This window comes from Octopus sinensis, linkage group LG26 (assembly GCF_006345805.1).
Source record: "Octopus sinensis linkage group LG26, ASM634580v1, whole genome shotgun sequence".
Classification (NCBI taxonomy): Eukaryota; Metazoa; Mollusca; class Cephalopoda; order Octopoda; family Octopodidae; genus Octopus; species Octopus sinensis.
In genome coordinates, this window is record NC_043022.1 from 8,325,834 (window position 1) to 8,343,685 (window position 17,852).

Here is a 17,852-nt window from a genome sequence, read left to right on the forward strand (position 1 = left end):
CAGTGACGTCCATTGAGGTTATATACATTCTGTGCCGTATGAATATGTCCCTCGTTTAAGAAACAGATTGGTTTTATTTACATTTGTGAAGAAAAAAAGATACCCTTCTCCCTACTCCTAACCCTAACCCACCCTAACCGTAAAACAAATTGAAATGCAATAGATCGATACTAGGGTCATAATTATGGGTGACAATTTCATATGACCGCTAGAAAAAAGTGCCGTTCAAACCGAAAAGATCCCTTATTTGTTGATGCCTAGTTTAGTTTTTGCCGAACGGCTAGGTTATGATGAGGTAAGCACACTAACACCAGCTGCCAAGCGGCGGTTGGTGACAAACACAGACGCAGAGACACATATACATAGATATATATATATATATATACGACGGGTATATATCTGCAGATCTCAGTTTCCGTCTACAAAATCCTCTCACAAAGTTTTGGTCGGCTCGAGGCTATACTGGAAGACACTTGCCCAAGATGTTACGTAGTGGGACTGAACCCGGAACCAATGGTTGAGAAGCAAGCTTCTTACCAAACAGCATAACACGTGCAAACACCGTGGATATATGTGTATGTTTATGGACAAAGGCATAGCACGTGCACAAACACACACACACTTTCTTTCTCTCTGCCTGACGCACACACACACACACACACACACACACACACACACCGTGATAATAATACTTATTTCTTTACTACCCACAAGGAGCTAAACACAGAGAGGACAAACAAGGACAGACAAACGGATCAAGTCAATTATATCGACCCCTGTACGTAACTGGTACTTATTTAATCGACCCCGAAAGGATGAAAGGCAAAGTCAACCTCGGCGGAATTTGAACTCAGAACGTAGCGGCAGGCGAAATACGGCTACGCATTTCGCCCGGCGTGCTAACGTTTCAGCCAGCTCGCCGCATTCGTGATAATACTAACTCAGTATGTAGGTGTGTATATGTATAGCTAGACAGGTAGAGTACAGACAAATAGATAAATATATAGATAGATAGATAATCTACGAATCCAGGTAAAAATAGTTAAAATAAAGCTACAAGAAATTATTTTGGGGTGTGTTTTCTTTAAAATATTGAATAAAACGTGATCTTTCTTGTGTGTGTGTGTGTGTGTGTGTGTACACACACACACATGCAGAGACATGTCTGTGTATTTAAGAAGTTCGCTTTGCATAAACGCGGCTTAGGGTTCAGTCCGACTGTGCGGCATCTGGGACAACTGTCTTCCACTTAAGCCCCGGGCCGACCAATGCCTTGTGAATGAATTTGGTAGACGGATACTGTGTGGTAACCCGCTGTAATTACACTCCCCCATACATACATACATACATACATACATACATACATACACACACACACACACACACATACATACATACATACATACATACATACATACATACATACATACCTCTATCTATCTATCTATATATATATATACATATATACGTACATATATATATATATATATATACACACACACACACACAAATATACATACGTGTGTGTGTGCGTATTTGTTTGTCTTATCCATAACACGGTGGTAGTTTGTTCACGACCCCGTAAATTCGCTGTTCGGCAGAAAAAAAAGAAGGGATCTTTTCGGTTTGAACAACAGTTTTTTCTAGCGGTGTCATATGAAATTGTCACCCATAATTATGACCCTAGTATCGATCTATTGCATTTCAATCTGTTTTAGGGTTAGGGTTAAAGTTAGAGTTAGGGGTGGGGGAAGGGTATCTTTTTTTCTTCAGAAATGTAAATAAACCCAATCTGTTTCTTAAACGAGGGACATATTCATATAGCACAGAATGATTTTTACCTCAATAGACGTCAGTGATTGGTTGAAATTGCAGAAATTGAAGAAAAAAAAGCAACAAATATCTTACAAACTATAGAATTTTCTCAATCAAGCCAAGAGAAAAAGGTGTTTTACAAACACATTCTACCAGTATACGAAGTTTAAAATTTTTTAGTTACCTAGAAATTATGTTAAAAACTGCCGTTCAAACCGAAAAGATCCGAAAATATATATACATACATACGTGTGTGTGCGTATTTGTTTGTCTTATCCCCAACACAGTGGTAATTTGTTCCCGACCCCGTAAAGTCGCTGTTCAGCAGAAAAAAAAGAAGGAAAAAGAAAAATACGATAAATAAATAACGAACTTAAAACAAACAAAAAATTTGCACCTGGATCGATTTGTTTGCCGGAAATTCCGTCAGAGCGGTGCCACAGCGTGGCTGCAATCCAGTGACTGAAACAAGTAAAGGATAAAAGATAAAGATAACTCATCTATTGTTAATTAATAGGTGACCTGGAATATTTATTTAATTGCTTAATTACTTATGGTGTTTAAAGTAAAATGTGACATTTTCTCAGTTAATTTTTTCTTATTTTCCTATCCAAAGCCGTTAATTTCTCTTTCAATGAATTTTTTTCCGTTCACTATGTCTGTCTGTCTGTATGTATGTATGTATGGGTGTATGTATGTGTGTGTATGTACGCATATATATATACACATGTATAGGCATATACGTATGTGTCTATATATATATATATATATATATATATATATATATATACATACATGTATATGCATATATGTATCTCTCTCTCTCTCTCTCTCTCTCTCTCTCTCTCTCTCTCTATATATATATATATATATATATATATATACAATGCATAAATGTATGTGTATGTGTGTGTGTGTATATTTTGAGGTATTTGTCGTGTGTGCGTGCATACATATATAAATATTTGTGCATGTATGTGTCTGTATCTATCTACCTACCTACCTACCTACCTTTCTATCTATCTACCTACCTACCTGCCTGCTTGCCTACTTACCTACCTACCTACCTACCTGTCTGTCTGTCTGTCTGTCCGTGCACGTATATAAATGTGCGTATATGAGTGTTTATTTTCGTTCGATCCAATTACGATTTCCGTCTAATAAATTTTGTTTCCTAATTTACTTCGGTACGACAAGAACAACAACAACAACGTAATATAAATATTATTAAACAAACAGTTTTAAGATTAAGCTCAGAGTTTTCAAAGAGTTCATTTGTTTATTACATTTCTGTATAATCCTGCAATGGAGCTTGTAAGTGGTCGATCGGCCTGCTAGAAACAACAGCCGAAACACTCCTTGTGTCACTCCTGGTAACTCCTTGAGAAAAGACCGAAAAAAGTCTAAGATACGCTTATCTGTAATAGGAAAGAAACACTGGGCCAAATATATATATGTATATATATATATATATATTATATATATATATATATATATATATATATACTCTTATTTTGTTTCAGTCATTTGACTGCGGCCTTCAAGGAACACTGCTTTAGTCGAACAAATCGACCCTAGGACTTATTCTTTGTAAGCCTACTACTTATTGTATCGGTGTCTTTTGCCGAATCGTTAATTTACTGGGATGTAAACACACCAGCATCGGTTTCAAGCAATGGTGGACACACACACACACGACGAGTTTCTTTCAGTTTCCGTCTAACAAATCCAGTCACAAGTTTTTGGTCGGCTCGAGGCTATAGTAGAAGACACTTGCCCAAGGTGCCACACAGTGGGACTAAACCCGGAACAATGTAGTTGGTAAACAAGCTACTTTATTTCATAAATATTTGCCATGAAGGCATTACAAAGAGAGGACGAACAAGAACAGACAAACATAAAAGGGTGAATTAGCTGTAGCGATTAAATATTTACAATTTAAAAATACAATAATTTTATAAATATGTTTATAACTTTTGACTTAAGCGTTGCTCATTACATGAAATTTGTAATGGCTTCTCTGAAGGATAGGCATCCGACCACCAGGGTAGACCCCTTGCTTTTTCTTTCCTGTTTTTGGCTTCCACTTACCTGGTGCCAAACACTCCCAGCTTCCTCGCCACAGGCTTCCATCTTCCCATGAATCTGTCTCGTGACAGGTACCTTTTCTCCAGCCTGATCTTATTACTGAGGTGGTAACTAAAAAAGTTAACCAACCCCTGGGCGGATACAAAGGTACCCGACACTATGCCTCTCACACGCGTCTTCCATACTTTTTCTTTCAGTATGGCTACTATACAGAAAAAGCAAGCCTTCCTTTCCCTGTTAAGGGAAGGAGGCGGCACAATCTCGATGATAGATTCAGGTGATAGATGTACTCTTCCCATCGATGACAACAGTTGCTCTGCGGAAACTATCAGTCCCGTTAATTCCGGACACTCCACAAATGCGTGCAAGACGGTTTCCCTGTCCTGCCCGCATCTCGGACATGTCGGCGAGACGGCACTTCCGTGCCTTGACAGTTTATCACGAACAGGTAACGCCGCACGGAAGCAGTGCCAAGCCAGAGATTTCTGGTAATTGTCCAGATACCCCGGCCCGAAAGTTCTCCGGAACAGGTTGATTAACTGATTTTCATCGTAGCCCAGGGTCTCCCCCAAGGCGTCTTCGGACTTAACCTCCACTAACCCTCTTTAGAAATCCGCGGTGGACTCTTGTTGCCGGCATTGCCCGCCCGAGAGAGTAGCTGAAGTGCCTGGCAGCACTCCAATTGCAAGTCCCCAGCCTAGGTCTCTGCTTGATCCAATTACCAATGTCCGTTAAGGACGTTAATTGCGGAAGGTAGAACTGAACGTGCGGTGACCACACCTGCTCTCCATCCAGGTAAAGCCAGAGGTGCCTTAACCTTAACGCGAATTTTCGCATCCTCAGCCAAGGCATCCCTAGCCCACCCTTTAGCGGTTTCTGGCAGCAGACAGAGCGCTTCACGAGTGGCTTTCCTCCCTTCCACAATAATAAATTGCTTATCCCAAAAAACGGGAAACCTATATTATTTTTTCCCTCTTAATGAGGATAACAGTTCAAATGCCACCCCCGCTGGGAGGGGGGGACACGACAATAAAGCCTACAACGGGTTTAATAATTTCAATATTTCAACAATTACTTTCTCCCGTCACCGGGAAAAAGCACAAAAATTTTCGAAGTTCAACAATGTTTAACATTTCGAAAATATTCAACAATAGACAACAATTCCAATAGAAAAAATTATCCACGTGCAACTATACAAAGCATAGAATTTTCTCGATAAAGCCAAGAGAAAAAGATGTTTTATAAACACATTCTACCAGTATACGAAGTTTAAAATTTTTTAGTTACCTAGAAATTATGTTAAAAACTGCCGTTCAAACCGAAAAGATCCTCTTTCTTTATTTCAAACCGAAAAGATCCGCGTACTCTTACGCCGTCTCGCATTCGGTCTGATTGTGTTAATTAACTTGCGTTTATGTATGTGCATGTAAACGATTTTTACACCTCGCCACACATCTGTCGCCACAGGACTTTATGAAATGCAAAACAGATAAAAAGTAAGAGCACTCACAGAGCGCAAACCTCCGCCAAGTCACCACCAACGTCCTTTCAACGATTAGGCAAAGATGATTTTTAAAATGAGAATATCTGAAATAAACTCGACTTCTCTCACAAACGGGAATACTAAAAATGAACTCGACCGCTCTCAAAAATTAAGTAAAAACACTGAAAAATAATCCAGAATCCTTGTCCGGTACCGAATCGATTCCAAAATCTAATCAGTTCGTGTGAGTCACGAAGCCAAGCATGCCTGAATGTTTCATTCGAATCCGTCCAGCGGTTCTTAAGATATCTTGTCCACGGACAAATAAACGAACATACAAACACGAATGGCAAAATACCTCCGTCTTCGCTAAGGCAGAGGTAGAAATGATAACGAGATATATGTACGTCAATGGATTTAAGTGACAAAATTTTGAACAACGCTTTTGCCATTCTCTCGTTCGCCATATTAGGTTCCAGTTGCAAGTATTGCAAAATGATAGGAACTATTTTCACATTAAGTTTTGTGTCAGTGTCAGATTTTCTTAATCCTAAAAGAGCTGCCGGATCTTTTCGGTTTGAACGGTAGTTTTTAACATAATTTCTAGGTAACTAAAAAATTTTAAACTTCGTATACTGGTAGAATGTGTTTATAAAACATCTTTTTCTCTTGGTTTTATTGAGAAAATTCTATAGTTTGTAAGATATTTGTTGTTTTTTCTTCAATTTCTGCAATTTCAACCAATCAATGACGTCCATTGAGGTAAAAAAAAACAAACATTCTGTGCCGTATGAATATGTCCCTCGTTTAAGAAAGAGATTGAGTTTATTTATATTTGTGAAGAAAAAAAAGATACCCTTCCCACCACCCCTAACCCTAAAACAGATTGAAATGCAATAGATCGATGCTAGGGTCATAATTATGGGTGACAATTTCATATGACACCGCTAGAAAAAACTGCTGTTCAAACCGAAAAGATCCCACATACATACAAACATACATACATATTTATATAAATAGGAACATGCATATATAGATATACACATGCACATATGTACACATACAACACACACGCACTCACATATACACACAATATACGCGCACATGCACACACGTTGCTAAGGTGTTGGCTTGGACAAAATCAGAATAGCTCTCCACATAAGCTGCACATAAACATGGCTTATATCTGATATCGCGTATCTTATATATCTTATACTTAACTTATAACCGAACTGGGTGGGTGGGCTATGTTTGATGAGTAAGAGGAGGGAGGAGGGGGATTGGCATGAAGTAGTAGAGGGATGGTAACCGATAAGAGAAAAAGAGGGGGGGTTGAAGTATTGTGGATGTAGCTACGTAAGAAACTGATACGGAGTGGTAGGGGGTTGGTAACATTACAATAGCTGAGACATTCTTCTCTCCATTAGATAGATCCGCACGCACGTACGCACACACGCACGCGCACACATTCAAACACATACACAGATGCACACATGCACTCACACAAAAAACTTCGCGCGTGTATGACTTATCCTCACTCTTTCTCTAGTGCCTTTCTGTTTTCTCCCTCTCTACTTCACTCTCTATGTCTCTCTTTCACTCTCTCTACGTCACTCTTTCTCTCTCTCCTTCATTCTCTCTCTCTTTCCTTCACCCCTCTCTCTCTCTGTTTCACCCTCACTCTCTTCACTCTCTCCCTACTTCACTCTCTTTCCTTCAACCTCTCCCTCTCTCTTACATATGCACACATACATGCAATCAAACACACACACACACACACACACACACACACACACACACTCTTTCTGTCTGTCTGTCTCTCTCTGTCACTCGAACCAAAATCGTAGCAGACGATAACTAAAGAGATCACTGTGTATGTGTGCATATGTTTTTGTGTGTATGTATATTATGTATGTGTGTATGCATGTATAGATGTATACACAAGATATTTTCTAATGAAAACGTCCCTACAATGTTGCTCGACCTGCTAAAAATAGCAGCCAAGTCACTCAATGCCATATACTGCCTTCGTTAAAAACCAAACCGCACGTTAAATGAGAAGAAAAACGGAGACTGTTCCAATGGCTTGAACACTTTAGTTCAGAGACCAACTTGATCATGTTTGTTGTAGAACTAAATAACGAGACGAGCATGTGCACTCACACGCACACACTACGCACACACACACACACAGACACACACAAGTCAAACTCTGTTGCTCTCTTTCTCTCTCTGTCTCATCCTATGTATGTATGTATGTATGTATGTATGTATGCATGTATGCATGTAGCTATCTGTCTATCTTTCTCTCTACCTCTCTCTCCCTCTCCCTTATTTTCCTGTTTGCAACTCATTGTCACTCACTCTGTCTTTCTCCCTATTATCTCTTTGTCTTTCTTATTACTCCCATCTCCCTACTCCCCCTCTGTTACTCCTTCCCCTTCCCCTCTCTCACATACACATACGTAAAGTATTTAACAAACAGCCTTTGAACCGAAATCATCCGGAAACAACCGAAGTCCTTTCCTCCATCTTATCGTCTGCTAAAGGCTTAGTCATATCACTTGTTTCACGAAGAAGACGTCTCAGTTCAACACTGAAAATGAATTCAATACTGAAAGCACCTCATGCAATTCATTGAAAAATATTCATTCCTTCTTTTACTACTTATAAAATCTTATCTAAGTTAAAAAGACAGATTTCTAAACAGGAAACTAGTATCGTTTATGCTGTTATCACTCACCGTTCTCTTCGCGAAGAAACGATCCAAAGTTGAAACTGAAGGTAAAGCACCTTATTAAATTCATAGAAAATTTTGCACAAAACCATATTAACTTTTCTCTGATGGGTGATTTTGGTAATTGAATGTTCAGAGCTGTGTCACTCTTGCTCAGAAACTCACAAATTGACCGAACACTCCTCGAAGAGTTCGTACAGCTCATATGCAATGATATCTCATATTCAGTCTTCTATTTTGACTGGTTGTTTTATGAGAGAAGATACGTAGAATACTTTTGGTTCTGTCTGACAAAGAAGGTACATTTCGTATTCAAACGGCTATAGTTTCCAATAAAACTCAGCTTTTGCCATATCTTTCAATAAATATCGGGAACAAACTGTAAATGTTGTTGAGCAACAACTCAAGAACATTTCTCTCATGGAGAACTGCATGTTTCATGCGCAAGAGATGAAAGTCCAAGCAATTTGGCTCCATCTAGCAAAATTATGCTCCTTCTAGGAAAATTATTCAAAAAAACTAAACATTGTTCATAAAGAAGTTCTTGGTTTACACTAAATACGAAATAAGAGGGACAGAAAAAAAACTAAGGGGTGAAAATAACAAGAGACCGAAAAATGTGAAACTTAAAAATAAAACGCATGGGTTTGTTTTCCAAGTAACTCGAAGTAACCCTTATGTATGTATGTATGTATGTATGTATGTATGTATGTATGTATGTATGTATGTATGTATGTATGTATGCATGCAAATATATGTATGTATATATATACATGAATATATGCGTGTGTGTGTGTACTTGTGTATGTATATATATAAATATATATATATGTGCGTGTATTTGTGTATCTACGTACGCATGTATGTATGTATATATGTGTATATATTTATATATATATATATATGTTCACACACATATGCATATATACACACAAATACATACATACACTTGAGTATATATATATATAATATATATATTATATATATATATTATACTAGCAGTATCACCCGGCGTTGCTCGGGTTTGTAAGGGAAATAACTATAAATATTTTTAGAGAGTTATAGCCAAAAAATGGGGAAAAAATGATGGTAAATTGTTTTTAGTTAAAAAGGTCGAGTTGCGTCCCCTAGACAGTCTGTGGTTTGTGTTTCTGATTGTCGACCCCATGTCGAATTTATTGATTTTTTTCAGAACTGGGGGAACTTTTCAAAATTTTCGCTGCGTTAGTTTTGAATTATGACATTGGGCTATGTGTGTGTCAAGTTTCATCAGAATCGGTTGAAAGCCGTGGTCAGGGTGAGGGTACAACCAAACAGACACACAGACACACACACAGACAAACTGCCGTTTATATATAGAGAGATAACTTGTCAAAACTTCCAGTTTTTTTGTCATTATCGTGTCATTCTTTTCCCTCTTGTCCCAAATCGCTTTACATCCCATCGCTGTGGAGCTCTTCCAAGTGGCATTTTTCGATCACTTGGATATTACTCGGCAACTGCAAGGGTCCCCTTATTATCTATGACCCTTGCTGTATGCACACACCCACACACACACACGTATACGCTCAAACATATTCACATGCACTCACACACAAAACTTGGCGCGTGCATGACTTAGCCTTAGTCTTTCTCTAGTGCCTTTGTATTCTCTCTTTCTCTACCTCACTTTCTGTCTGTCTGTCTTTGTCTCTCTACTTCACTCTCTCTCTACATCACTTTCTCTCCTACATTCTCTCTCTTTCCTTAACCTTCTCTCTCTCTCCCTTTGTTTCTCTGTTTTTCTGCTTCACTCCCTCTGTTTCCTTCACTGATCTCTCTCTCTCTCTGTCGAACCAAAATCGTAGCAGACGATAACTAAAGAGATCACTGTGTATGTGTGCATATGTTTTTGTGTGTATGTATATTATGTATGTGTGTATGCATGTATAGATGTATACACGAGATATTTTCTAATGAAAACGTCCCTACAATGTTGCTCGACCTGCTAAAAATAGCAGCCAAGTCACTCAATGTCATATACTGCCTTCGTATGTATGTATGTATGTATGTATGTATGTATGTATGTATGTATGTATGTATGCATGTATGCATGTAGCTATCTGTCTATCTTTCTCTCTACCTCTCTCTCCCTCTCCCTTATTTTCCTGTTTGCAACTCATTGTCACTCACTCTGTCTTTCTCCCTATTATCTCTTTGTCTTTCTTATTACTCCCATCTCCCTACTCCCCCTCTGTTACTCCTTCCCCTTCCCCTCTCTCACATACACATACGTAAAGTATTTAACAAACAGCCTTTGAACCGAAATCATCCGGAAACAACCGAAGTCCTTTCCTCCATCTTATCGTCTGCTAAAGGCTTAGTCATATCACTTGTTTCACGAAGAAGACGTCTCAGTTCAACACTGAAAATGAATTCAATACTGAAAGCACCTCATGCAATTCATTGAAAAATATTCATTCCTTCTTTTACTACTTATAAAATCTTATCTAAGTTAAAAAGACAGATTTCTAAACAGGAAACTAGTATCGTTTATGCTGTTATCACTCACCGTTCTCTTCGCGAAGAAACGATCCAAAGTTGAAACTGAAGGTAAAGCACCTTATTAAATTCATAGAAAATTTTGCACAAAACCATATTAACTTTTCTCTGATGGGTGATTTTGGTAATTGAATGTTCAGAGCTGTGTCACTCTTGCTCAGAAACTCACAAATTGACCGAACACTCCTCGAAGAGTTCGTACAGCTCATATGCAATGATATCTCATATTCAGTCTTCTATTTTGACTGGTTGTTTTATGAGAGAAGATACGTAGAATACTTTTGGTTCTGTCTGACAAAGAAGGTACATTTCGTATTCAAAAGGCTACAGTTTCCAATAAAACTGAGCTTTTGCCATATCTTTAAATAAATATCGGGAACAAACTGTAAATGTTGTTGAGCAACAACTCAAGAACATTTCTCCCATGGAGAACGGCATGTTGCATGCGCAAGAGATGGAAGTCCAAGCAATTTGGCACCTTTTAGAAAAAAAAAAGAAACAAATAGGCTAAACATTGTTCATAAAAAAGTTCTTGATTCACACTAAATAGCAAATAAGAGGGAGAGATAAAAAAACAAAAAAACTAAGAGGTGAAACATAAGAAAGGGCTGAAAAATGTGAAGTTTACAGATAAAATGCAACAGTATCATAGTGGTTGTTTTCCGAGTAACTTGAGGTAACCCTAATGTATGTATGTATGTATGTAAATATATATATATATATATATATATATATATATATATGTGTGTATATGTATATATGTACATGAATATATATATGTATGTGAAAGTGTGTGTGTATTTGTGTATGTACGTATGTATGTATATATATGTATATATATATATATATATATATATATATATATATATATGCATATATATGTATATTATACTCATATATACATATGTATATACACACACATATGCATACACATGTGTGTGAGTGTATATATATATATATATATAACTTGTCAAAATGCTCTTCAGTTTTGTCATGATCGCGTTATTTTTTCCCCTCTTGTCCCAAATCGCTTTACACCCCATCGCTGTGGAGTTCTTCCAAGTGGCATTTTTCGATCACTTAGATATTACTCGGCAACACCACGGGTCAACTTATTAACTCTGAGCCTTGCGATAGGCACACACACGCGCACGCACACACACACACACGCACACAGAGGCACACACACACAAACATATTTGCAATAAAGACCTACTCTTTCTGTTGCCCCCCCTCTCTCTATCTATCATATTATATTTATATTTTCCAGTTTGCATCTCATTGTCACACTATCTTTTCTCCTTTTGCCTTTCATATCACTCTATCATTCTCGTCTCCCCGCTTCCCCTTCTTCCCACATACATACACTCAGGTATTTAACAAACAGCTTTTGGACCGAAATAATCCGGAATCAACCGAAGTGTTCCTTAGCTTAGAGTCATATCATTTGATTCACGAAGGAGACGTCTGAATTGAACACTAGAGGTGAAGTACCATATAAAATTCATTGAAAAATATTCAATTCCTCTCTTACTACTTACAATATTGTACTCAACCATTCACCTATCTCAGTGTTGGTAAGATAGATGTTTATATGTGTCGTTGTCTGTTTATCCATCGCCATCACCATACAATCCATGTTGGTGTGTTTTCGTCCATGTAACTTAGCAGTTCGGCAAAAGTTACCGACAGAGTAAGTACTAGGCTTACAAAGAATAAGTCCAGGGATCTATTTCTTCTACTAACAACCTTTAAGTCGGTATTCCAGCATGGCGCAGTCAAATGACAAACATGTACAAAAATAAAAGAATATATATGTACGAGGTCTGATCAAGAAGTATCCGGGCTGTTGCCATAATAATGAAGCTAAAACATGCAGAGTGATGCCGCTTGACACAGATTAACCTTGGACTCTGCTGTACAGGTGCACTAAGTTTTAACGTTGTAGCTCACTTCTGCTGTTTACAGCAGTGCTTGAAAGTAACTTGTATAGCGTGTGATCGTCGCATTGACCAAGCCTGAGAAAGTCGTCATGGCAATACCTGCACAGAGGCCTCCGTAAAGTTGCAGAAAGTGTATGGAGATGAGTATATGAGCAGCACACAAGTGTACGAGTGGTCCAGACGTTTCCAGGATGGCTGAAAAAAAGTCGATATTGGCGAACGTTCTGGGAGAATTGCAACCAGCAGGACTGAGGAAAACATTGCAGATATGAGTGTAGCTGTGAGAGGAAATCGTAGAATAACCATCCACGAGTTGTCAGAGAATGTGCAGATTTGTTACGATTCAGTTCAGTCCATTATCACTGAAGATTTGGGCGTGTCTGCCAAGTATGTGCCAAAACTGCGTTCAGCTGACCAAAAGGAAACTCGGGTTTCAGTCGCACAAGATCTCCTTGATTGTGTCGAGAATGATGAAAAGTTTTTGAAAACTTTCTGTGGGCCTCTGAGTAGGTATCGCCAAGCTTTTGGCAAAATTTGATGCAGATTCTCTGCTTAACTCTCTCTGTGATGTTCAATGCGACGTTACCTGACGAGGCTCTTTTGCACTATGTGTCGCATCTGATGTTATTACATCGTTCACGCCCACTAAGGAGCAGTGCAGAATTGTGTTAATAAATGCTTCTAGTTACACTCTGTCTTCTGTATTAATCGTTTAATATATATATATATTTATATATGTATATATATATATATGTATATATATATAGTGTTGACGTTCAGAAATCCATATTAACTTTCCCGATAGCGTGAAGTCATACATTTTTGGAATGTTATTTCTCGAAGTATACACATAAAGCTATAAACAATAACATGTAAATATTGGTATCCTTTTGGATAGATTAAAGTTCAATGGTAGAATGCTTGCCATTTCTATTGGAGATATGGATTTGAACCAAATCCGCCCACAAGGCTTTGATCGGGCGGAGGCTATAGTAGAAGGCACTTGCCGAAGGTGCCACAGTGGGTCTGAACCCTGAACTATGTGGTTGGAAAGAAAGCTTCTTACCACACAATCATGCCTGCGCCTATTGTTTATCACTTTTTTCTTTTTGCCACACTTAATTGTAATTTACGAGCCTGACCGTAACTGTTTCATTTTAAAGTTTCTTTTTATTTCTAGAAATATTTGCTTCAAACGTATTAGAGAAGACTGTGATTTTACACAAGTTCTGCTAGCGTTGAATTTGTGTAGTTTTTTGCAGAACTGACCAGAAAAAAAATAGTCTTTTAAAAATCACCTTCAATTTCGTCGAGTGTTTTATCAATTAAATGAATGAATTGCTTTGCGATGTTATTGCTGATTCCTTGAGTTTTCAACAGTGGCAACGCCGGGTATTTCATCTAGTATAAATATAATTGTTATTTAATATTTCCTTTTAATTTGGTGTCTTCACAAATTAGACAGTTAATGATGGGTTCATTTTAATAATTAGGTACCCCAATGTTCGAAATACTGACAACGCCCATGCTATATGTGACTGCAAGTGTATTTCTGTGTGTTGTGTGTGTCTATAAGTACATGTGTATGTCTGTACTTACATTTTCTGTTACATTCACTAACGTTATAATATAATGTTATACGTATGCTATGAAATACTCCAAACCCCCTCCGTACATATCCGATCACACACACTTACATACACACACATTTTACACACTCGCGTGTGTGGGGCGTGTACGTATGGTTCTGTGCATATACGTGCACTCATACATACACACATACGTAAACACATGTATATATGTATATATATATATATGTAAATATGCGTAGAAACACACACATACACATGCATGCGTGTGTGTGTGTGCATGTATTCGTGTGTGATTATAGTCGCAACCATTGCTGTATGGTTAAGATGCAGCATCTTGAGTGTCTTCTACTGTAGCCCCGGGCCGACCAATGCCTTGTAAGGGAAATTGGCGGGTGGAAACTGTGTGGAATCCCGTTTTATATGTGTATTTGTGTCTCTGATTGTACGCTCGGCACTTAACAAGAGTTGATTTGTTTATACCTCATAACCTAGCCGTTTGACAATAGGGACAAGTGGAATAAGTACCAAGCTTTAAAAATAGTACTGATGTCAATTTATTCTACTATAACCCTCCAGGTTATACACACATATACAAAGGTTGTATAACTTTAATGAGGCATTGTGTGGTAAATATTTAAAATTCTTTAAAAACTAATTTTATGCAAGCTGGTTTGTAAGATATTTGTTGTTTTTTTAATTCAATTTCTGCAATTTCAACCAATCAATGACGTTTATTAAGGTGAAAACATTCTGTTGCCGTGTGAATATGTCCCTCGTTTAAGAAACAGATTGGGTTTATTTACATTTCTGAATAAAAAAAGATACCCTTGCCCCCACCCCTAACCCTAACCCTAAAACAGATTGAAATGCAATAGATCGATACTAGGGTCATAATTATGGGTGACAATTTCATATGACACCGCTAGAAAAAACTGCCGTTCAAACCGAAAGTATCCTTCAGTTTTTATTATAACGCATATATATATATATATATATATATATATGTATGTATATATAAATATGTATATGTATGAACTTCCTTTTCGCGATTTGATTTAACATTTAAGGCGGTCCGGGGTTGATAAAATAATGTTCCAGTATAGAGGATTGGAGTTGATGTAAATGGACTCTCTCTCAAAATGGCTGGTCTTGTGCCTAAATAAAAAGCCGTTTTTATTATTAAAAGAGGCAGAATCGGCAAAATGGCAGAGTCATTAGAACGCCGGACAAAATGTTTAGCAATATTTCGTCCGCCTTCCATCCTTTTGCAGTCAATAAAATAAGCACCAGTTGAACACTGGAGTTGATGTAATCGGTTAGCGCCCCATCTTCCCAAAATTTCAGGCCTTGTGCCTATGCAGCAATGTTTCTCAACTATTTTTGTTTTACTTATGGACCCCTTTGATTCCTATTTTACTTTATGGACCCTCCTAGCCATTCATTGTTTAAAAAATAATATGTTTCTACAATTAAATATTATTACGAATTGTATATAAAAAAAAAATGTTAAAATACTTTGTATTCTGTAGAAGTGTAACCAATTCATTGCAGATAAACTTTTACCCATAAAGCACTGGGAAAATGCATGGACTGTTGAGCACATTTTATGGAAATGAGACTACCATGCACACATAAAAAACAAATAATAGTTAAATTATTTTCTTAGTATATAATGTTGGCAAGTTCTACATCATCTGAAAAGTCATTAGTTGCATTATTAGTCCTTTTACATTCTGGTGGGGTATCGGAGCGTTTGGGTGACATTAGACCCAACAAACGCCCATAAATTAAATGCATCTATCTAGATCAGTGCTTTTCAAACTTTTTGCTGAAGCGGAACCCCAAGGAAACATTTCACTGGCTCGAGGAACCCCTGTGCAATAATTTAATTGTCTTATGCACACATATCTGCACAGGAGAATTAAAAATTACTGTCGATTTTAGCATTTTTGTAACTTCTTGCGGAACCCTAAGGTTCCGCGGAACCCTGGTTGAAAACTACTGATCTAGATCATGATCGTGCTCCGTCGCGCTTTATGTGTTAACACCTAATTCTTTTATGGATCCAGGTTGAGAACCGCTGATAATTAAGGTTTATTAAAAGAGGCGAACGCAAAAAAAAAAAAAAAGATGCTTTGCCGTATTTCTTCAAACTCGTTACATTTTGAGTTCAAATTCTGCTGAAGTAGACTTTGTTTTGTCATCCTTTCGAGGTCTTTAAAATCAGTACCATTTAAATACTTGCGTCGGTGTAATCGACTTACCCCTTGTTCTAACAAATTGCTGGCCTTATCCCAAAATTCGAAACGGCGGCAAGCTGACGGAATCGTTAATGCGTCGGACAAAATGCTTAGCGGCATTTCTTCCGACTCTTTACGTTCTGAGCTGAAATCTCGCCTAAATCAACTTTGCTTTTCACATTTTCGGGATCGATAAAAATAAGTATCAGTTGAACACTGGAGTCGATTTAATCAATTTACCCACTTCCCCTAACAAATTGCCGGCCTTGTGCCAAAATTATTGACCATTTTTAATGGCGAGTTCACAAAATCGTTAGAGCATTTTCTGTGGCCCTTTATGTTGATCTGAAATTCCACCGAGATCAACCTGCCTCTCATCTTATGGGGCTCGATGAACTAAGTACCAGTTGAACGCTTGGGACAGCTGTAATCTATTTAACGCTCCCCTAAAATTGTTAGCTTTGTACCAACATTATTATGTTTGTTTTCTTTTCGCTCTCGATATTTGGAGTAGAAATGTATCTAAGATTTTTGTTACAAATTTGGTTTCATTAATAGTTTTGTCATATAGGAAGTCTTTTACAAGGCAAGTGTTTTTTTTTTAATGTATTTACCAGAAAGAAAAAAAATTGTTTTGGACATTTGTTCCATTTCGTTGGTAATGGTGTCGAACAATAGAGGCAACGCTTCCCCAAGCAACAATGAAAATAACATTTCTGCCATTGCTAAACAAAATAATATCAAGCCTAGACTGCCAAAGTTCTTCCCTGTTGTAAACATGGAAAGTTTTGCCTTTACAGGAAAAAAAGGTGTTTTTTGAAAGTTTCTGAAGTTTTCATCAATGATAAAGGCTTTCGGAGATGCTGTACAATGTCTGGTGGGTGCTCAGACTCGACCTAACAAGTGAATTTTAGTCTTGTTTGGGTGGATAACTATAAATGATTTTTATGTACTATTATCATATTTTAATTATTGTATTTTCTACCTACCTTTTGTTATATTTTATCAAATTTTTAATAGGCTCGGGCATGGTTATGTGGTTAAGAAACTAGCTGTACGACCACATGGTTTCGGGGCAAGTGTCTTCTACTATAGCCCCCGGGTCGACCAATATCTTGTGAGTGAATTTGGTTGACGGAAAATATATGGAAACTAATTGCGTGTCCCCCATCACCGCTTGACGGTTGTAGGTTTTGTTTACGTCCCAATAAATTAGAGGTTCGGCAAAAAAAAAAAAAAATCGCTACAATAAGGACCAGACTTTAAAAAAAAGTTTAAGTACTGGGGTTGTTGTTCTTCCTTTTTCTTTTTTCCGTCTAAATCCTTCAAGGTGAATCCTAGCATGGTTTGTAGCCCAATGACTGAAACAACATAAAAAAGGGGGCGAAAACAATGCATCTATCGTTATGTCTT

General features: G+C 37.6%; 1 long non-coding RNA gene across 1 annotated transcript in view; it reads left to right on the forward strand.

Annotated features, from left to right (window-relative positions):
* LOC118768038 overlaps positions 1 to 17,852 on the forward strand; it is a 60,823-nt gene that overhangs the window by 40,888 nt on the left and 2,083 nt on the right. The gene's annotated exons all lie outside the window — the stretch shown is intronic.